We start from the raw sequence: 22,833 nt of genomic DNA, 5'->3' as shown, positions 1-22,833 counted from the left end.
CCTAGAGCCTGTGCTCCACAACAAGAGAAGCCGCTGCAATGAGAAGCCCCTGCAATGAGAAGCCCGGCACCACAAGGAAGAGTAGCCCCAGGTCTCCGCAACTAGAGAAAGCCCGCGCAGCAACGAAGACCCAATGCAGCCAAAAAATTAAAAAAAAATTAAAAAACAAAACAGTGTAACTGCTAAATAAATACATATTTCATTATAAAAACCTTCTAATAAGCTGTTTGTGACTACTGATCAGCTGAATAAATAGAATAAATTCTAAGGATAGACTAGAATAATGGTTCTAGATTCCAAGTAAATCTATATCTTAAAGGCACACCACCAGTCAAAAGGGTTCCCATGTATATTTGAAATTAATCCTCATGGGTCATTTTGAAAAACAGCAAATACAGGCAAAGTAAAGGCGCCATTGATTTTAAACGCTCATATTTATTCTTGGCAAATTAGAAAAAAAGAAATTCAAGTCCAGAGCTATGGACATTAAAAAGGTAACAATGAATGCAACTATTTCAAAGTAGTATAATCCAAAAACAATTTTAGTAATACAAAATAAGAATTTCTTTTCATGTTTTCAAAGGTTTATACCTAAAAGCGTACCATTCTAAACAACTAAACTATATATAAACTTCCTTTTTTGGTGAAGAGCATTTATATTTTTATCTGTCACATAAAGCTAAAAGGACTTCAAAGAATATGCTCTCTGGATAATGAAAATACTAATAAAAGTCATATATGAAATTTCAAATTAGATAAATACTAAAACAAAATGTCATCTAGAAGAAAGGGATTTGAATATTTCAAGCCTCCATCTTAGCATTGTTGTTAAACAGTGAGAAAGACCCAAGTGTATGAGTCTACTTAAATGAGACATGCTGAACATCTGTAGTTCAACAGTAACTTCCAACAGTCTCCACATGAAGCACTGTAGATATAATCATAACTGCAAGGCAGCCTCTTAATGTCTTAGGTTTGGCAGCCCATGATAAATGAGAAAGAAGTTGAATAGTGAATGTTTTCTTGGCGGAGAGGGACAAAAAACTAGAAAGGGGATCTATTTTTAGATTAACATGGAGCCAAAATGAATTATGGAATTATATCAGTGACTACGCTAATCATTAAAACTGCTGCTCTGAAATTATAGTCCTTAGTAATTACAATAATTCAATAGAGGATGAAACAGCTGCTTAAAAATATCAAGAACAAAAGGAAGATTCTCTTATGAAATAGCTCTAATCTTGGTTACCTTTTTTCCCTACAAAGCAGTTAATGAATCAAAAATTCTACTTCAACAAGATTACTTATTTTTATTTAAGAATATAAATATGTTCAACTAAAGGAGAAAAGTCCCAAACGTGTTTATTAGAATAAAATTAGTATTTTTCTCCCTATTACTTGGTTTTATTTCTCCTCAAACTGAGGTCCAGAGTTTACAAATAATGTTAATTTTCCCTCATATAAAACAATTTTAAATATATTGTACTTTTAGGACTTCCCTGGTGGTCCAGTGGCTAAGAATCCGCCTTCCAATGCAGGCAACACAGGTTCGATTGCTGGTTGGGGGAACTAAGATCCCACATGCCTCCGGGCAACTAACCTGTGCACCGCAGCTACTGAGCCCACATGCCTCAACTAGAGAGTCCGCATGCTGCAAACTACAGAGCCCATGCACTCTGGAGTCTGAGCGCCACAACTAGAGAGAAGCCCATGCACTGCAAGGAAGAGCCCACGCCACAACAAAGATCCCATGTGCAGCAACGAAGACCAGAGAAGTCAAAAATAAATAAATAAATAAATAAATATTTTTAAAAAACAAATAAAAAATATAATGTACTTTTAATCCATTAGTAAAATTAATAACCTTTTGGAAGAGCTTCAATTAAACACATAAGTGATTTTTAGTTAATTATTGTAAACAAAAAAATTGGATACAGCAGTATTTTAATATCAAGGTTATAACAGACATAATGGTAATTTTTTTAAAAATTCTAAACTTCAATCAACCCCAATTATATTTTCAGTACATTCCAAATGATTACTAAGATTACAAAGCCAGGTGATCACAAGAAAATGTCTGCAATCCAAAAACACTGATGATTCACACTAAGCCCAAATTCTTAAAACAAAAAAACAAGAAAACAACCAAACCTAAACATACACATACACATTAATCCTTGCCCTTTCTAATCTGTAATCTTTTGTTAATAAATAAATTATTGGATAAACATGATGCAATTCATAGGAGCTCAAAGAAGTAAAAACAAAATAAACATCATCTTAGGAAGACATTACTATGTCAGGGGAAAAAAGAGAAATGCTTATTAGTAAACAATGGGGAGAACACAACTTTGAGAAAAACTGGTCACCAAGTCACCAAAAATATGACCCACAGCCCTTTATTAGTACCAACGATGGTCAGGCCATCAGCTTAAATCAACTAATCTATCTATGAAGAACTAAATAGTGAAAGAGAAAAGAAGTGGTCCCGTCTACTAAGCATTGTTCTTGATTAGTAAATGACAATAAATCAGTTCTCAACAGAAAAACTTTGAAATGGCAAAACTGGCTTCAAACACATTTTTAGGGAGAAATAAATTCCCAAAGCAAAATGATTATAAATGTCTAAAAAGAATCCCTAGAGTTTGAATTCAGAATTCTTCATAGGAAAATATAACTGTTTTCTCCTTCCAAAAGTTATCACCACTGTGTGTAAAAATGTTTCTGTTCAATTCAGTAACATTATGAGATGATATGGGAAGAATAATTCTAAGTAAAAAGGACTAGGGAAAGGTTTTTGGAAGCAAGGAAATCTGTACTGCACCTTGAAGGATGGGTAAACCTTATTAGGCAAATTGAGAAAAGGCATTCCAGTCATGGGGATTCAGGCTGAAATAATTCCAGTCAAGCAAAAGTAAGGAGGTGGGAATGCAGAGAGAGTGTGCCAGGATGAGCACACTGGGTTAGCAGCAGGAAAAGAGAAGTCTAAGTAGGTACTAAATAGTGAGGGACTCTGAATATGTCAGTGGCTGAAGGAGTATTTGGCCTTGTATTTATATAAGGAACCCTGTATTTTTTTCAACAAAGGAACAGCAAAGTTGGATCTGTGTTAGGAAGATAAACTGGCAGCAACATATAGAGCAGGACAGAAGGAAGTTACCACAAACACGTCCGAAACCACTATTCAAAAGGAAGCCTTCTCTCCTCATCTCACAATACCAAGCAAATTGCTTTGCACATAACCCATGTTCAACAAACTTTCCTGATTTCTTGCCTGGGAAGACGATACGAACTATGAAGCAGCAAAGAACCCTGTGGTGGTGAGAAAAACAGACTTTAACACATTTCTGCTCCACCGTAAAGAGTACATTCATATTCACGCAAATAACTCAGGAAAGTTTTCTCTTAGATTTTTACTGCTTTTATAAAGATGATTAAAAGGATATTGAAAATGTTATGTGATTTATAAAGTACTGAAAGGAAAATAGCTGTCTTAAAAGAAAGGCTAAAACATTTCTGCGCAGTTCACAGCAAAACACAGCACATACATGCATCTTAAAAGTACGATTATGTCTCTACAAACGGAATCCAGAGACCTGGAGTGTTAAACAAACACTCAGAAGCAATACAGCATGGGCTTTGGGACCAGGCCATGGTTTGAATCTCAACTCAGTGACTTATTCGTTATATAATTTTGAGCTAGTTAAACTCTCAGTGTTGGTTTGGCATAATGATACTTATCCAACGTGTCATGATGATTAGAAATATGATTTATAAAAAGCACCTCAGTGCCTGGCTCTGGTGCTTAACAAAAGTACTCAATATAGTAGTAATAACGACAATTGCCATTGTTATTTTAAAAACTAACATGTCTATTGGAACAGATTTAGAATACCAGTCTAAATCTATGTCAGGTTTTCCATGGACCTAATTACAAAATTTTCACCTTTTAGGTAAATCTTAGAAACATTTTATGCCTAAGAACGAGGCCATTTTAAAAACTCCTGTATCCTATCTTTGTTTTAATTAGCCTAGTACCAAGTCTGAAATTTATATTAAAATATAATATTTGTAACACTGCATGTCTGATTTAATAACAGAAGGAAATACTACTAAACAGCTTATCTAGCTGTATCTGCTCCACTCTTTATATTATAAATAACGACCTGAGAAAGAGCTTGCCAGAAGGAATCCATGGTAAGGTGTAAAGAAGAGTAGGAATGAGGCTGTACCTCCTCCCCTGAGCCCCCATACTACACACACACTCACACAGGTCAACGAACAGCGATCTGCCCCTTTTTAACGCTGCTTACTGACTTCTAACCATCAACCAAAGCTGCTTCTTGAATAATGACAGGCCAACCAAAAGTGGCATTTATCAGAGGTAATCACACTGGTGATTATCAACCCGGAAATTTTCCGTGCACCCTTCTCAAGTGGCAGCTTGAAAATTCAGCTTCCCACACAGGCCACCAGAGACTCCAATACAAGCTGGCTGAAAGAAAAGCCAAGAATCTCCTTCGTTTAATTCCACAAGAGGGTTAAATTATGCAGTAAGGCAAATAAAATTTCCATCCTTACTCGTTTTCTCTAAGAGTTCATATGATACCAGGTAAAATGAGCTAACTGGATACCATTAATACAGGAAATTACAGGTTTTCCATGTTTTTTAGTATTCGAAGATATTCTATAGATGTTCAGGAAAGGGCTTCCTTGACATTCTATGCTTACTAAAACTTTCTGCAGCAACTATCAATTTCTACGGTGAATCGACAGGCTGGTTTCCCCAAAGTCTACGAATGTCAATTTGGTAAACGCAGGTGTCTGACAAAGCCTGCCCGCTCCGGACAGCAAACTCAGCAACTGCAAGTGAACGCGATCCGCCTCGGATTTAATTTCACAGGGTTTCAGATTTTTAATGCTTGTCCCTCGCACTCAGAATATGTAAGAAGTCGTTGTATCCTACTGTACTTTTTATTTTTTAAAAAAACTAGGGATGTACTCATCTTTAAATCTCCAACCAGAAAGCAGCCGAGGGCTCCACCTGGAGCGGGCTGCTCTTCGCCCCGAGCTTCTGTTTTCTCGACGCCCGTCCCCGCGACCACCCCGGCCCCCTCCAACCCCGAACAAAGGAGCCCGCCCCCTACGCACACAAATGCCCCTTCCCTGTCACCTCCCTCCCCGGGGCGCCCACGAACTCCCCTCGGAACTCACCTCCCGGGGCCGGCGAGTCCGGGGAGCGCGGCGGACGCGGCGAAGCTACGGCAGCGGCCGCCTGGACGGCAGGCGGCTGGCCGCGGCCCCTCCCCCCGGCGGGTCCCCTGGCAGAGGCACCGCGGGAGGCCGGCGCGCGCCCCCAGGCCCCGCAGGTCACGTGCGCCAGACCTCCGCGGCTCTCCTGGCCTTCTGGCTTGTCAGCCGCCACGCAGGGGACCCTCAGCGCCTCCCGCCCCCGCCCCCCTCCTCTGCGCCTGCGCCTGCGCCCTAGCTCCAGGCGCTCCCATTCAAACCGACAACGCCCCGCGTCTTTCGGACCCGCCAATGGCCGGCGCGGGGGGCGGGGCGGCGCAGGGCGTGGCGATCGGCGCTCTGCCTCCGCCGTGCGCGGTGGGCGGCCGGCTGCGTGTCGGACTGCGGGGCATCTTGGGGCTCTTAGTCAGTCTGCTGCCGCGACGTCTGTCCTCAACCATCAACCTGAAGTTGCTTTCCTGCCCTCCTGTTTCTCTTCTTTAGACACTGAAGAGTGGGCGGCAAATGTCCAGAAAGCGTCCTTCAGACGAGGGCTGCCCCAGACCATTTTAAAAGATGGGAATCCCAAACAAGTACCTCCTGCTCTGAAGGCTTGGTCCCGGCCCGGAGAATGAGCCTCCCAGCGGCGTTAGCGGGATGTTTAAGAAAAAGAGGGCTCTGTGAAAGGAACAGAGGGACCCGTGTGAAAGTCCGAACAAGGCAGCCTCAGTTCTTGAGGCTGTGTCACCATTCTGGCGTTTCCAGCTGTGAAAAAAGCAAACTTGTGCAAACTGCAGAATCGCTGGTTCCCAGGAAAATTGGGTGGCAGCGTTGCTCAGTTTCAAGCAGCTACATTCCAAATACACTAGGAAAAATAAGTTTTATTTCCATTCACTTCCTCTTCACATCAAGTTAACTGATAAATAGGTCTGTTCTTTACAGAAATACTAAGATTATAATCTCTTGGCTAAATCATCCGATGAATTTAAATGGATTATTTCTCAAATAGACATTTCTTCACCGAAATGAAATTTAAATGCTTTTACAGGCTTAAGGATGTGTTAAGAAAACCCCAGTATCAGTATCTCTCTGAATGATGGCCATAACCAGTGATTCAAGCAACATTTCTCTTACTGGGAACATATTAATGGCAAAGTGGTTAAAATAACAGCTTTGGCATCAAACTAGACCTGGATTTAGAGTCCATCTCTGCCACTTACTGGTTGATTGAACAAGTTATCCTTATCCTCTTTAGCCTTAGTTTCCTCAACTGTAAAACACAAATAGTAAATCCTCTTTTAATAAGGGTGGTTGTGATGCTTAAGTAAGTTTTGTTAACTGGTTAACATGGTGCCTGACTGCTCAATAAGTGGTACCTATTATTATTATCGACAGCTACCTTTCCTATCAAGTGCTTATAAACAACAGCTGAATTAGCTGGCTGTACTGTTTCAGAGGCGGGGATTACAATCCCTTCTTACTCATAACTGCTTTTTGGGGTGTTGATATGAAAGCCACAAAGGAAGTACGATATGTCTAATTCAACATGTCTGAAATGAATCATTATTTCCCCCTTGCAAATCTTCTCTTACACATTTGACTTTCTGTCACTCATTAGTTATCTCCATATTACTCAAGTTGAATTATCTTTTACATGATCTTTTGAAAGGTATAAATCAGATTATGTCACTCTCCTACTTGAAAACCTTTAGTGACTTCTCATTTGATTTAAAATAAAATCTAAATTCCCTACCATGACCCACAAAACCCTAAACCATCTTCCCCTGCCCACTTCTTCCCTCTCCTGCATTTCTCCCTCCTTCTGCCTCACTTCCCTCCAAGTACACAGGACATTCTTCAGACCCTCAGGGTTCTCTCAGGGTCTTCTCCTTGGCAGTTGCTGCTGCGAGTTTTTTACCCCAGGCTCTTTAAATGCCTGGCTTCTTTTCAGCCCTTAGCTTTCAGCTTATTCATCACAGTATTCAGCAAATATTTACTCAGTTTTTGCTCTGTGTCAGGAACTGTGCTAGGTACTGGGAATACAGTAATGAGCAAGACAGAACACAGCCCTGCCCTCCTGGAATTCAATTAAAATAAATAACAGGAAAGCTATCAGGCTGTGATAGGGACCATGCAGAGAATTCAAAGCAGGGGGATGTGAGAGCGAGTGACTGAATGACTGCTTTACACCGAGGGTCAAGGTAAGAGAGGCCACTCTGAGAGGACAGTATTCAAACTCCGACTGTAATCATCAGAAGGAGCCAACTTTCCAGCAAAGCTCAGGGATGAGCACGTCAGGCAAAGGGAACAGCTAATGCCAGGACTAAAGCTAATGCCTGTGAGGACACTTCTGAGGAACTGGAAGGAGGCCACTGTGCCTTAAGCGCAGTGAGGGAGAGGAGAGCATGCAGCTCACGTAGGCCTTTGTAAACCAGGGGAATGCATGTGGGCTTTACTGTCTAAATGTTATAGAAGCCAGTGGGAGATTTTAAACATGGAAATAACTTCATCTGTTTATATATTTTTTTAAAGCACTATGAAATACATCTAGAATTTGAGACATTCTACTAGACAACTAGCCCAGACTCTTCATAAACATCATTGCTGGATTTCTCTGGTGGTGCAGTGGTTGGGAGTCCACCTGCCAATGCAGGGGACAAGGGTTCGACCCCTGCCCCAGGAAGATCCTGCATGCCACGGAGCAACTAGGTCTGTGCACCACAGCTGTTGAGCCTGTGCTCTAGGGCCCGGGAGCCACAGCTGTTGAGCCTACCGTGCTGCGACTGCTGAGGCCCTTGCGCCTGGAGCCTGTGCTCTGCAGCAGGAGGGGCCACCACAATGAGAAGCCCGCGCACCACAGTGAAGAGTGGCCCCCGCTCTCCACAACTGGAGAAAGCCCATGTGCAGCAACGAAGACCCAATGCAGCCAATAAATAAATAAATAAATTTATTTCAAAAATAAAAATAAAAAACAAACATCATTGTCATGAAAAACAAACCTAAAAATGTACATGAATCTTGAGGCAGTTCTAAATCAGAGAGAGAAAGGAAGGGAGAGAGAGAGAAGGGAGAGACTATAAAAGACATTTAAGAAACAATTGGGGAAATTTGAATACAGACTGTATTAGATGATACTATGCATTACTGTTAATTTTCTTAGATTTTACAGGGAATTATGGCTATATAGGAGAATTTCTTTATTTTTAGAAGATGCAAGCTGAAATATTTAAAGGTAAAGAACCATGACTTCTGCAACTTATATTCAAATGGCTCAGCAAAAGACAGAGAGAAATACAAACCAAATATTAACAATTGGATCTTGGTGAAGATGTATGGGGATATATATATATATATATATATATATATATATATATATATATATACTGTTATTATACTATACTATTCATGTATGTTATTTTACCTTTTCTGGAAGTTTGGAATTTTTCAGGATAAAAAGTAGGGAAGAAAATGACTCTCTAGACTTCCACTTCTGACAGTAATGAAGTAGATACCTTGTCCAACTCTCAGACTGAAAGCAATTTAAAATGCTTTTAAATATTTAAAAAAATAGAAAATTTATCAATGATCTAGCACAAAAGTAAAGATTGATTACTCGGAAGCTAAGAAGTAGTAAAAGAGATAAATAGAACACTGAAACCAGGTTTTGTCTTGGCTAAACCAGATGAATTTGAGTTTTAGTTGTCATGGTCTCATAAGGCATGGAAAGAAGAGAGAAAGGCCAGGTTCCTGCCAAGATGAGGAATCTCATAAGAGACTCCACACATAAAACCAGGATCCCCCAAAAGGCCTCTTCAGCCTCTTTCCAAAAGACTACAAAAGAAAATTGCCTGTAATCAGCCTTAACATAGGGTGGAGGGGGAAATATCTCCTCCGAGATTTTTTTTAAACAAAGGCAATAATCTACTCTACCTGAGTTGCCTGAAAAACTCAAGCACGTAAATTTACCTGGTGGTTTGGTGGGTGGTGCCCCCAGGCAGCTGGCAAAGGTAAACCAGGTCATGTTTAGAGAAATCCAAATGCTGTAGGCTGGATGTTTGTGTTCCCCGCCCAGAATTCATGTTTAAACCTAATCCCCAGTGTGATGGTATCAGGAGATAAGGGCTTTGGGTGGTGATTAGGTCATAAGAATGGAGCCTTCATGAATGAGATTAGTACCTTCAAAAAGGAGACCCTAGATAACAACCTCTCCCCTTCCACCATGTGAGAATACAGTGAGATGATGGCCCTCTATGAACCAGGAAATGGGCCTTTACCAGACACTGAATCTGCTAGCACCTTGATCTTGGGTTTCCAGGCTTCAGAACTCTGAGGAATAGATGTTTTGTTTAAGTAATGTATTTCACTTTATGGTATTTTGTCAACCAAAGTTGACTATGACACCAGCTTAACCCAGACCCCAAACATTTCCAAAGAAAAACTTCCAAGAAATGTGAACTCTCAATCAAATCACAAGACATACAAAGAGACAAGGCATCTTATACAAGAATAAGCAGAATACCCCCCCCAAACAAACAAACACCAGATAACAGAATCAAACATAAAGACTTTAAAACTGGAATAGATTATATCATAGATTATAAATAGTCATAGATTATAAATAAGTATGCTTATAAGATAAAAGAAAAGATTAAAAATATAAACAATGAAGTTCTGGAAAAAAATGAATGGGCAGTTTTTAAAAAAATTCTAGACTTCTTCTAGCCTTAAAAAAGAAACCCATAATAATTAGAATTTAAAATTCAATGGACAGGTTTAACAGCAGATTAGACACGCTGAAGAGAGAATTAGCAAATTGGAAGATAGAACTGAACTGATTTTTTCATGTAAAAGAGAATTAATAGGGGGGACTCGAGGTGGGGGCGTCAAGGAAGGGAGGGAATATGGGGATATGTGTATAAAAACAGTTGATTGAACCTGGTGTACCCCCCAAAAAAAATAAAATAAAATAATAAAAAAAAAAAAAAAAAAAAATTCAATGGACAGGTTTAACAGCAGATTAGACACGCTGAAGAGAGAATTAGCAAATTGGAAGATAGAACTGAACTGATTTTTTCATGTAAAAGAGAATTAATAGGGGGGACTCGAGGTGGGGGAGTCAAGGAAGGGAGGGAATACGGGGATATGTGTATAAAAACAGATGATTGAACTTGGTGTACCCCCCAAAAAATAATAAATTTAAAAAAAAGAGAATTAGTAGAGGATAGAGTGATAATATCTAACATGTCCAATGGAAATTCTAAAATGAGAAAGAGAAATAGACAATACTTTAGGCAGAATTTTTAGAAACAAGAAAAGAAAAAAGAAATGTACACCTAGACATGAGATACTGAAAATGCAGACCACTGAAAACAAAGAAGTAACCTTAAAACCAGCGAGAGAGATAGGGCTGATTACCTCCAATGAAACAACAATTAGGCAGACTTGTGACTGCAACTGCAAAATAGTAAACCGGAAGAAGAATATCTTTGATATTATGGTCAGAGAAAATGACTGTCAACCTAGAAGTATTTAACCAGTGAAAATATCTTTCAAAAATGAGGATGAAATAAAGGCATTTTTAGGTAAACAAAAAATGATTTTGCCATCACAGATCCTCACTGAAAGAAGCTGTATGGGTTCTCCTTCAAGAAGGAAAATGATCTTAGATGGATGGTTAAAGATTCAGGAAGGGGCACTTCCCTGGTGGCGCAGTGGTTAAGAATCTGCCTGCCAGTCCAGGAGACATGGGTTTGACCCCTGGTCAGGGAAGATCCCACATGCTGCAGAGCAGCTAAGCCAGTGCACCACAACTACTGAGCCCATGTGCCACAATACTGAGCCTACATGCTGCAACTACTGAAGCCCGCATGCCTAAAGCCCGTGCTCCACAACAAGAGAAGCCACCTCAGTGAGAAGCCCGTGCACTGCAATGAAGAGTAGCCCCCTCTCACCACAACTAGAGAAAGCCTGTGCACAGCAACCAAGACCCGATGCAGCCAAAAAAAAAAATTTTTAAATATTAAGTGGTAAATAAGTAGATACATATAAACAACTGTTAACTGATGTCATTGCTCTTTCTCGCCTTGTAAATTCATTCAATCATGTATGCAATAACACATATGTTGAAATGCCTATTGTGTGCCAAACACTATGCTGGGTACCAGGGAGACAGCAGTGGGGCTCTTACTGCACCAGTTCCACGTGACCACGTGAACACCCTGGTGCTGACACAGGCTTCTTTGACCACTTTCCAGTGCCTTGAAGAAAGGAGAGAGCAATGAGTGTGCCTCACCTTAAACCTGCTGGGTTGCTAGGAGGGACCAAGCTTAGCTCCTGCTGCTTCTTCTTTTTTTTTTTAAAGCTGAAGCTGGTTAGCTGGACTTTTCTCTGAGTTATAAATGATAGCACTGAGTCTGGGCAAATTTGAATAACGAGGGAGATAACACTTGTTGCTTCCCTTTCCAACAAGTCTATCAGAGAATAACAGTGCTCCCTTGACTGAAAGAAAGTCAGAATGTTGGGTGTGGAAGTTCCTCAGCAAGAGTATAGACTGGGACAGCTCTACCTTTTGGAATAAAAGAGAAAAAAAATGAAGGGGAAGGAGCTTCCCACAGGAATACCTAAGAAAAGTGGCATGGGAAGGAGACCTCAAAATGCCTATTAACAGGCGTAATCTTTGATTTGAAACAGAGAGTGAATCAATCAATAATAAAGCTAAGATTACCTGATGCTAAATATGCACCAGGCACAGTTCTAAGCACTTTACATGTTTAAGGATTATACCTGGACCCTGGCTGATAAAAGGACTAAATGAATTAATACATGTAAATTGCTTAGGACAATGCCAAGTGAATAATAAATACTAAGTAATTTTTGCTGTTACTATTATTTTAATTAATGTTTCATCTTCACAACAACCCTATGAAGTAGGTACTAATATTATCCCCATTTTACAGAATCTTAGGTTGGCTTCCCTAGAAGCAGATCCCGAGACAGGGATTTAGATCCACATGATTTATTTAGGGAGAGTGCTACAGGAGGCACCTGTAAGGAAAGGCATGAAATAGGATAGGGAATGGAAAAGAGCTGAGCAAGGAAATCTTAGCCTTGGTCTGATTCATAGAGAGAGGGCTCTAGAGTCTAGAGCATAAACCTCACCATAGAATTAGCCCCCATCTTAGAGAAGGATGCTGACTTTTTGCTCCCCTGTATTGGGATCGGGATGGGCTGAAATGTCACTTCCCCGGGAATGGCAGCTCCCTCTAATGCAAACTCTACAGAGAGGAGGGCAGCTGTAACCCACAGTAGCCAACCTCACAGCAGCTGGGAGATGTGCTTATTCAGTAAAGGGCCTCTGAACAGGGGATCTAAACAGCATCCACCACAGCTGGTAAATAGCAGAGCCAGTGTGTCTCTCCCTATATTGCCTCTTATGAAGTCAAAAGGAAAATGATAAATGGAGACATATGTGACTGACAAAGGGTTAGTACTACATACTTAGTATTTAAAGAGCTCTTACAATAAAACAACCCAACAGAAAGAAAAGGCAACAACCCAATGGAAAGGCAAAGGATAGGGACCAACCCTTTACAATGGAAATTCAAGGAACCACAATGAGGCCACATATGAACTTCAGCTTCACTAGTGTTTCAATAAATGCAAATTAAAACAATGGGACACATGTTTGCCTATCATATTGCAGGTTTTAAAGAATGATAATACTGTTGGTGAGGATGTGTGAAATTAATCCTTTCACATGCTGCTGTTGAGGCTGGAAATTGGTATTACCATTGTGGAGGGAGATTCTGTAATACATATCAAAAACTTCAGTACCTCTTGACCAAATAATTCCATTTTTTAGGACTTTATCTACATAAATGATTGGACAAGTGCACAAAATAAATGAACCAGATGTTCCTCATATTCATCACACAATTATTTTTAATATGGAATCATTAGACACAACTTACACGTTCAGAGGATTGGTGAAAACCATTCTTGTCAATCCATACAGTGGAATATTACGCAGCCATTAAAAATGATGGCTTAGATATACACTGGTTGACATAGAAAGATATTCTCAGTGTATTGGATTGAGTTCTTTAAAGAGCAAGTTATAAAACACTATCAATATATGTTCTAACACATCTTACAATGTGTTCATTCATTTTAGTTACTTTTATAAGAAAATAACTAGTCATATTGTGGATAATAGATAAATGAGCAAAGTACTGAGATAATTCACAAATAAAGGGACTTTGCTGGTGGTCCTGTGATTGAGACTCTGTGCTCCCAGTGCAGGGGGTGGGGGGTGTGCCCAGGTTCGATCCCTGGTCAGGGAGCTGGATCCCACATGCTGAAACTAAAAGATGCTGCGTGCCACGACTAGGATCCCTCACGCAGCAATGGGGATCCCATGTGCTGCAAAGAAGACCTGGTGCCGTCAAATAAAAAGAAAAAAAAAGCCTAAAAAAATTCACGAATGAAGAAATAAACATGGCTAATACATATATAAAAAACGTCCAACCACCCCAGTTATCAAAGTACTTCAAATTAGAACAACACTGAAATTATTGTTTTAATTGACGAAGATTTTTTAAATGTTACTGTTTAGTGTTGCAGAGCATATATCACTGTATCACCCCCAGGTTGATGATGAGAACATACACCTTTTGAAGCTCATTTGGTATATATATTAAGGGCATTAAAATAGTCATGCTCTGTTCTAATGCTTTCCCACCTAAGACTCGATCCAGAGGAAATAATTAAAAATACAAGCAAGAATGTTTTCTGTTATGTTATTTTAAAACATTGGAAGACTGGATACAACCGAAATGTCTGTCATGAGGGAAGTGATTAATTACAGTATAGCTATAGAGTGGCTATAACTATTTAAAAAAAGGTATTTATTTCAAAGTTTTTAATAACATGGGGAAATGTTCTTGATATTAAGTGAAGGAAAGCATGTTGCAAAATTATGACCCCCAACTATGTAAAACATGTTTAATAAACACTAGAAAGAATTATGTTGAAGCATTCTCTTTATACTTTTCTCTACTTTTCACATTTTCTGTAATAAGTGGAAAAACAGAAAGGAATTTTTTTGAAGTTTAAAAACTAAGAAAAATTACTATGGATTTGCATATCCCTCCCCCGGCCCCCATAAGTGTGCCTCTCTGTCATTGCCTTCTGGTGGCTTTGTATAAAAAATACTTAGATATGAAATGGGATTAAGTACTTAGAAGTGAGGGGATAACAGAGAGGTTAGGAGTCTGGCAGGGGTGAGGGAATCCATCCTACCTTGGGGTGACTAACCATTTCTGGACTGAGGACGCCCCAGGATGCAGAACTTTCTATCTCAAATCCAGGACAGGAGTTGGTAAAGGCATAGCAACCTTTAGGGCTTGTGGAACAAAGAAGGTTGGTGTAAGAAGCCTGTCTGAGAAAGAGAAGCAAGTAGTTCAGGGCTTTAACCAGCAAACAGCCGTGTTCTTTTACAGGGTTAACTTTTGGGGTTCTCTAAAGTTGAGATGGTCAGTATCACAGCTGAACACCCCATCCGGAGCTGCCTGCTAGCAAAGCAATCAAGTGCTCTTAATTTACATGGTATCATGCGTGAAAGAAATTGCACAATGAAACATTTACTACCCTTTTATTCCAAAGGTCACTTAGGAGGGTGGATTGCTCAGAAAGGAAGTGAGACGCTCTTATGACTCCCCTAGCAATCTTCCATGTGTCTGACTTCTAAGAGTTTGTTTGCCTCTAGGATAGTATATGTACTCAGATGTTCTTCTCTGAAGATAATATCCATTGTTTTATGATGCTATTATCAGTCTTAATACAGGATTGCAAATGTGCCCAGAGGTTCCCTTTGAGGAGGGAATGGAGCAAATCTAAACTGTATTCACTTGGAACTCTTTCTACCTGAGTAGCTGGAGTCCACCTCAGGTAGGTGTTGCTGACCCTTCCCAAACCATCGTTTTGTTTTGCATCAGTAGGACCTTGGCAGGACCCAGAACTCAGAGTCATAAAGGACTAAGTTACCTTTTAGAGGTGCCCTACTTCCCAGTTTTAGCTCAAATTCCTCCCAAGAAGGTGGGTGTAGTCATCCTACAGAGACTGGCCAGCTAGCTTGCTGGAGGGATGGTGCAGAAAAGAGCAGATCTTTTTAGACTGTTGAGCACCACCGCCACATCAGCGTCTATGCATTCTCTTCATTGCTTCTACTCACAACCAATGACAACTGCCCACCCACTGGCCACAGGCTTTAAGATGTTCGTGAGTTCTCAGAGCCCCTAAACCCATTTAGGAGGCTTATAGATGTCTCCTCTCTATCAAGCTAGGTATAAAGGCTAATTTTTAAGTCCAGCTTTTTAAATTAAATTTCTATACTTATATGTCCTTCCACTAGTGAAGAGGAGGAAGAAGGAAAAAAGACTGGACAATCATTGAGCACCATCCCCGACGTGTCAGACACTGAGCAAGGCACTCTATATACTTAATCTCATTTAATCCCCACAAATACCCTTTACCCCATATTGTGGATGAGGAAACCAAGGTTCACATCACTTAGAAAAGTTAATCAAGGTCCTCAATTAACAAAGAGCAAAGCTAAGAGTCTTGTTTTTTTTAACGTGTGAGCTCTTTTCCCTCTCATCAAGCAGCCAAATGGGTCTTTCTCCTTCCCCGACTCCTTCCTTCCACCAGTATTTTATAACTGTGCTAAATGCCATTAAAGAGATACAGAGTGCTCTGAAGGCTTGTATCACAAGAACCAGAACTAGTATAGGAGGTGAGGGAAGGTTCTGGAGGAAGAGACATACTAAGAGATGGGTAAGAAATAAGCAGGTAGAAAGAAGGAAGGTGGGGCAGACACTTTAGGCAGAGTGAAGAGCATGAAGGGAAGGGCCCAAGGTGGGAGGAGACAGGGTGTTGGAGGAACAAAAGAAATGCAGAGAGTAGGAGGGCAGAGTGAAACTTGGTGGCTTTGTGGCAGACGGGAGCGGGGGCGGGCGAGGGGGGGGGGTGTGGTACAAGGGGAATGAATGCTTGTAGCTGGGGGAGGAGAGGATTCTTGTCCTTCACTGAATGCACCTCACAATCCCCTGAAGCACTAAGGAAGCGGAGTATTTTCCATCTTTACTGAGAAAATACTTTAGTGTTTCTTAAGGAAGGCCCTATAGGCACTGGATGTCATTAATCTTCTACGTACAGGACTGCTCTGTACCTTGCTTCCAGGATGGTCTCCAGGTAATAAATGCCAGTAGCAACTTCCTCCCCCCTAGTCCAGGCACTGTGATGACCCAGATTTCTGAAATCCTCTGGAGTGGTCCTCCTCCTACTGAGAACCATCGTTCTGCAGGAGTCACGGCCACTAACTTCATGACCGTGCTTTATCCCTTTCTCTATCAACATCCAAACTCCTCTTTTGCTGGATGTCCTTTCTACAGACACCCTGATGGCTCTGATGTTTGTCTCTGTGACATACTGGGAGCATTTTAATTCCATGCAGTAACTATTGAGTCTGCTATATGCCAAAGTTGGGAGTGCAGATAGGCTATTGACAGAGACAGATGTGAAAAAATGACTTAGCATACGGTGGGGAAAGTGCAACTGAGGAAGCTTGCAGAGCGGACGGAGGTGGCGGAGGAGGAAGTGATGACCGCTCCTGGCCCGTGAGGCCAGGGAGGAAGGGCATTTTACAGCTGGAGAGGGCAGCAGCACATTTGATGGAGACATAAAACACCGCGTGAGCTTGGCAGTTGTAGAGAGCTTGGCATTGTGGAAGCATGAATTTTAAGTCAAGGTGTGGCAGGAAGACAGGCTGAAGAGGGAGGCAGCCACAGTTCACCAAGGGCCTCGTGTGCCACGCTAAGGAGCTAACAGGCAAAATAAACCCCCCAACGTGTTATACTTGCAGGTCTGCAGTCATCCTGAAATGATAACATCTGAATGAGGTGTTTAAGAATTTTCTGAAGAGCTTTATAGATAAGGTCATGGCAGCGTGACACAGTTTCTCTCTGGCTCTATAACCTCACTCATGAAGTTCCTGTGTGCTTTGGTAGATTTTGAAGTTTCATTTCATGGATTTTTTAAAACAGCTTTATTGAGCTATGACTGACAAATAATAAACAGCACATACTTGGACTGCACAATTTGTTAAGCTTGATGTTTATATGACATACGTATACGTCTGTGACACTATCACCACAGTCATCATATCTGTCCATAAAAACTCCCTCATGATCCTTGGAAACCCCTCCCCCCACCTCCATCTCAGCTCCAGGCAACTACTGATCTGCTTTCTGGCACTATATATTAGTTTGCTTTTTGTAAAATTTTATATAAATATATACTGGTTTTTTTTTTTGGTCCGGCTTCTTTCAAATAGCATAATTATTTTGAGATTCATTCACGCAGTTGCATGTATCAATAGTTATCATCTTTCATTTTTAAAAAACTTTCCACTTTTGAGGTATGCCCTCCTACAGTATTTACTGTATCTCAACAAATTTGCTCCAAGGAATAACAAAGCTCCACATTAAGAGGGGCTTTGGGGATAATAATCCCCCCTAGAGGTACAGGAGATACTGCCTGGGGAAGAAATAATGAGGCATAGATCCTAGTTTTCTAAGAATTCTCCAAAATACAAGAGTACTCTAATAAGCAAAATAATGGTACTCAAAAATGTCCACATCCTTGTTCCTGGAACCTGTGAATATACCACTTTACATAGCAAAAGGGACTTTATAAATATGATTAAGTTAGGGATCTTGAAATGAGGAGACCCTTGGATTACCTGGGTGGAGCCACTTTTGTAATCACAGGGGTCCTTGTAAGTGAAGAGGGAGGCAGGAGGGTCAGAGTCAAAAAGAGATTTGAAGATGCTGTCTTGTTGGCTTTGAAGATGGAGGAGGGGGTCACAGGCCAAGGAATGCAGATAGTCTTTAGAAGCTGGGAAAGGCAAGGGAATGGATTCCTCCCCTAAAGCCTCTAGAAGGAATGCAGCCTACTGACACCTTGATTTTAAGCTCGGTGAAACCCATTTTTGGACTTCTGACCTCCAGAACTGAAAGATAAGAAATGTTCACAAGCTTGCAAAAATTAATTAAAGCAGTGATAGGAAACTGATACAATCACCAATCCTGTTAAAAAAGAAAAAAATCGTAAGCCTGACCACTTCTATTTCCTTTTCCATTTTGTTACATGTGGTCTGATAAGAGTGGAAGCAAGTTGGGTTTGGAATCAGACTGACCTATCCTAGCTGCTCCTCTGAGATCATTCTAAAGGAGGGATGATACAGTATTTATCTTGAGGGGGCGTGGAGAGAATTGATAAGAGGATGTACACAAAGGGCCCAGCACATAGTATGCCCTCAATAAACATTCACTTTCTTTACTTCCCACCTAATACTTGAATCCAAGGAACTAAATTCTCCCTGCTAGTGACCTGCTATGTAATTCTGGCTAAACTGCTTCCTCTCCTTCAACCTATTCCTATCCTACTTACTAAGTCTCTGAGAGTGTTTTCATTAAGTCTCTGAGAGTGTTTATTAAGTCTCCTAGCGTTTGTAATGTGGCTAGAAACTCCTGGTTAAAAAGCATTATTTAGATGCAAAGTGCTATTATCTTTTGAACAGGTAATTATTTCCTGTCCTAAATTGTTTAGCACTGTCCTGAGCTTCCATCTGAGATGATGATATTGCTTGAGAGATACCTCACCTGAGTGTTGTGAGTCTTAATTAATTAATGTTTACTAAGCCTACACAAGCCTATTATAAAAGGCTAAATGTTGAGTATTATTTACTGTCTATATGGTTGTCACTTCCAGTATTTTAATATAGCAACTAAAACTGCCCAATAAAAGTTGGCGTTTTAGCACTGGATTAGGTAATATTTACTTTACTTGGAGGGAGTCTAATTGATTACCATTTAAAGAGCTTTGTGCTTTTTGTAACAAAGGGGTTAGGGAAATAACGCTATTATTTTTCTACAAGGGTTTAATTTTTAACAGATTTACATTTCAAATCCTTATCTCTTAGATAAAACAATACAGATTGGTTTAAAAAGCTAAAATTTCAAAATGCTGAAAGAGATATTTTATGTAGTAGTTAATATTTTTTAAAGCTAGTATTTATCAGACATTACATACCACACACTGTTCTGAACTCTATGCATATATTAAAGCTAAAATAAACATGATCCAGCCTCCACATGCTACACTGATCTAGACAGCATTGCTATCTTCATGGATTTCCAGATATACAACCGATTCATCAGGGTGAGGGTGATGGTGGAGGAGAATATATACAGCGTAAGGACTCTGGTTCCATAGTAATGGCTACCGTTTATTGGACATACTACATGACAGACACTGGACTAAGTCAATGCATTAGCGTATTTTATTCTTACATTAACCCTATGAGGTAGAGTTGTCATCACCATTTTACAAAGTAGGAAAATAAGACTCGGAGAAGTTAAGTCAATTGCGCAAAACTGTGAGTCTAGAAAGTGGCAGAACCAGGATTCAAACTCATGTCCTGCTGTCTCCAGAGCATGAAGTGTCTGTATGAGGCTTTGACAAGTATCGATAAGTACTCAATAAATGTTATTTGACTACAGGTATGTTGAAATCATAGAACATGCTCTGGTGAAGGTGATCATTTTTCTACCTGTTTAGATAATCATCTTTTCACAGTTTTCAATGCCACGTATGTTTCCTTTTCTGTTAATTCACTTCCTTTGCTCTTTGGGGTCATTTTCTTATTGATTCAAATGATCTTTATTACAAAATACTTGGAAATACAAGAAAGCATGACCAAGGAGTTATGATTAATTCCTCCCTCACCCTCACCTACCTTCACAAGCACAATGCCAGGTTCTGTTGATTTTTCCTCCAAAATATGCCTTATGTCTTGAAGATATCCATTTCTTTCATCTTTACTTCCATCACCCAAGCTAGCTCCTTTCAGCTTCCCCAGTACACAGAGGTTTTTTTCATCTTCCAGTCTTTGCACACATTTACTCTGTGCCCAGAACACTCTGCCCCAACTCTTTGCATGGCTAGTTTTGCATCCTGCAGGCTCCAACTTGAAAAGTATGTCCTCAGAGAACCCTTCCCTGACTATCTTCTCTCAAGAAAGTTTTTCTTCCTTTCCTTTTTTTTTTTTTTTTCATGTTTAACAATCTTTAATTCAAATATGACAGTTCAATACAAGCCATTTATAGGGCTTGGGACTCATCCTTTAAAAAACAAGAATGGAGGAATGCAACAAAATTATCTTTCCACTTTTTCTCCAGAAACTTTCCAGGAAAGGATAGATAATATGGCCATAAAAGATCCATTTAAGTCATACCCACTTTCTCCCCCTACCAAGTCTTACACCCATTCCATGATCTTAATACACATTCCTGAATGAAGATTTACAGTTCAGCTTTGCTGACATACCCATTTAAAAATACTTAGCACCAGCTTGCTTCTTATAATGCCAAACAAATCAAATCATGAAACGACTTCAATATGCATTTCTTCTTTTTAAAACAAGGGGGTACTTAAATGTAGAAAGCAATACTAAGCCTACAAATACATTTCCCAGGAATGGCATATGCCATTCAAAGGCCTAGACACTCTTATGCTTTCCAAGGGGAATACCTAGTCTAACGTGCATAGAAGCATGAATGGCAAAGTTGAAGATCAATATCATAACTATCTTTCTATTTATTTGAAGCACAGTAAAAAAAAAAAAAGTTGGTACACTTTGGAAATTCAGTGGCACAAGGTACACTGCCATAACTTGAGGGACATTATACAGTTTAAAAAAAAAAAAGGAAAAAAAATTCCCCTGTTTCAAACACTGCATTACATAATTTTACCTGCCCAAACAGACCATTTACAAATATTAGGTCAATACACTGCTAACATCCATAAAAAGGTAGCTTTCTTACAAAAATGAAAGAATTTAAAAGATTGGTATCTAAACAAGAAAAGACAAAAACAAACTGGAATGAAAGCCTAGATATCACATCTAAAATCAGGGTTTTTTGTTTAGCCTTCATACTCTTCTCTCCCTCTTTCCTTCCTTTCTTACATTCTTTTCCTATGTTGCACAGCACTTATCACCATTTATAATACACACTATTCTAAATCCTTTGCATGCCATTCATGAACTAATATTTGTAAAGTGCTTAGAACAGTGTAAGGCACATAGTAAGTACATATAAGTGATGCTTAAAAAAAAACCAACTCCCATGATCCTCCCAACCCTATCTGTGCTGTTAATGTCACATTTTTACAGATGGACAACCTGAGGAACAAAGAAGTTAAGCAACTTGCCCGAAGTTGCACAGCTAATAAGTAACAAAGTCTAGCTACAAATGCAGTCTGGCACCAAAATCCACACACCTAACCATTTTCTCTATTGCCTTTTCAGTCCAGGACCTAGCACAGTGCTTTGCACCTACTAGGTACATTCAATAAATATCAGTTTAATAAATGAAGGAACAGCTCTAACAAGAACATAAAAGTTGTCTGTAATCATACCACACTGACTTTTGGAATTCATCGTTTAGATTTTTTTTTCTAAGGTAAGGTTAGACTTTTTACCAAAATCATAACTTTCAGAAATCATTTTGAGGAGACTAGATCAGCCATCAGTATACAATATATTTGACATTTTATTCTTTAAAACATTTATTTGTAATTTCAAGTCAATGTTCTTCCTTTAGACAGGGGGTAGAAGGTAGGGAAAAGAAGGATAAGTCTTTAAACAAGAGAGAAAGAATTTTCCTAAAATATTCTGGCCCTTCTTATCTCTAGGCAGAGGTTGCCAAACTCGAGCTAGAAAGTTTAGGGAAAGGATGAGGCATTTTTAAAAATATTATACTTCTTTAAATCGAGTGTATTTTAAAATTTGTCATGAGAATTATTTTTAGAAAATCAACTGGCAAGAGTTTTCTAAATGTTTCCAAAGCACAGCAAAGGTCCATTGTTTACAATACAAATCACACAATCTATGATGGTGACATGGCTACGTCAGTGAGAAAATTGGATAAAAAGACAGCACTGACCCCCAAAGGGCAAGAAAAATAAGCAAAGGCTGCTAGTAAAACACCAAGAGGAAGCATCTTCATATATTGGTTTGCTCAGTTTCAAAACATTTTTTTGCTCTTTTAAAACAATTTCAGGATAAATAACTTATAGCAGCTGGTCATCAAATTCATGTACACTCATGGAAGGCCTACATTGTGAAGACTGACTATGAATAATACATCCATCGGCTCTCAGGAGGCGGGGGGTGGGGGAGGTGGGGGGAGGATTGGATTGGTTTATTGCTCCTTTGCAGTGTCTCCCTTCTGCCACTCAACAATAGTGGGATGTAGCCAGACCGCCAGCCGGAATGGTGTGTGGTTACAGTCACAGGTACTGCATTTGGGGCACTCCACATTTCTGAGATAGACTTAGCTGATAGGATTACCAGAGCGTAATCAAGCGCAGTCGTTGCAGAGGGAGCCTTATATCACATTACCTTTGAAAATATTTTAATCTAGAAACACCATACACTGGATACAAAATCGGTGACTACCTGACCTCCAGGCGTGGCCTAGG

General features: G+C 39.9%; 1 protein-coding gene across 2 annotated transcripts in view; it reads right to left on the bottom strand.

The window, feature by feature from the left end:
• GPSM2 (G protein signaling modulator 2) overlaps nt 1-5,443 on the bottom strand; it is a 53,312-nt gene extending 47,869 nt beyond the window's left edge. For both annotated transcript variants that reach the window (XM_057723167.1, XM_057723254.1), the window contains exon 1: nt 5,215-5,443. The gene's annotated coding sequence lies outside the window, so the exon portion shown is untranslated. The remainder of the gene's footprint in view (nt 1-5,214) is intronic.
• Between the last annotated feature and the right edge of the window lie 17,390 nt (nt 5,444-22,833).

The sequence above is a fragment of the Hippopotamus amphibius genome, chromosome 1, assembly GCF_030028045.1.
Source record: "Hippopotamus amphibius kiboko isolate mHipAmp2 chromosome 1, mHipAmp2.hap2, whole genome shotgun sequence".
Lineage (NCBI taxonomy): Eukaryota > Metazoa > Chordata > Mammalia > Artiodactyla > Hippopotamidae > Hippopotamus > Hippopotamus amphibius.
This window is presented reverse-complemented; position numbering and strand designations above follow the sequence as displayed.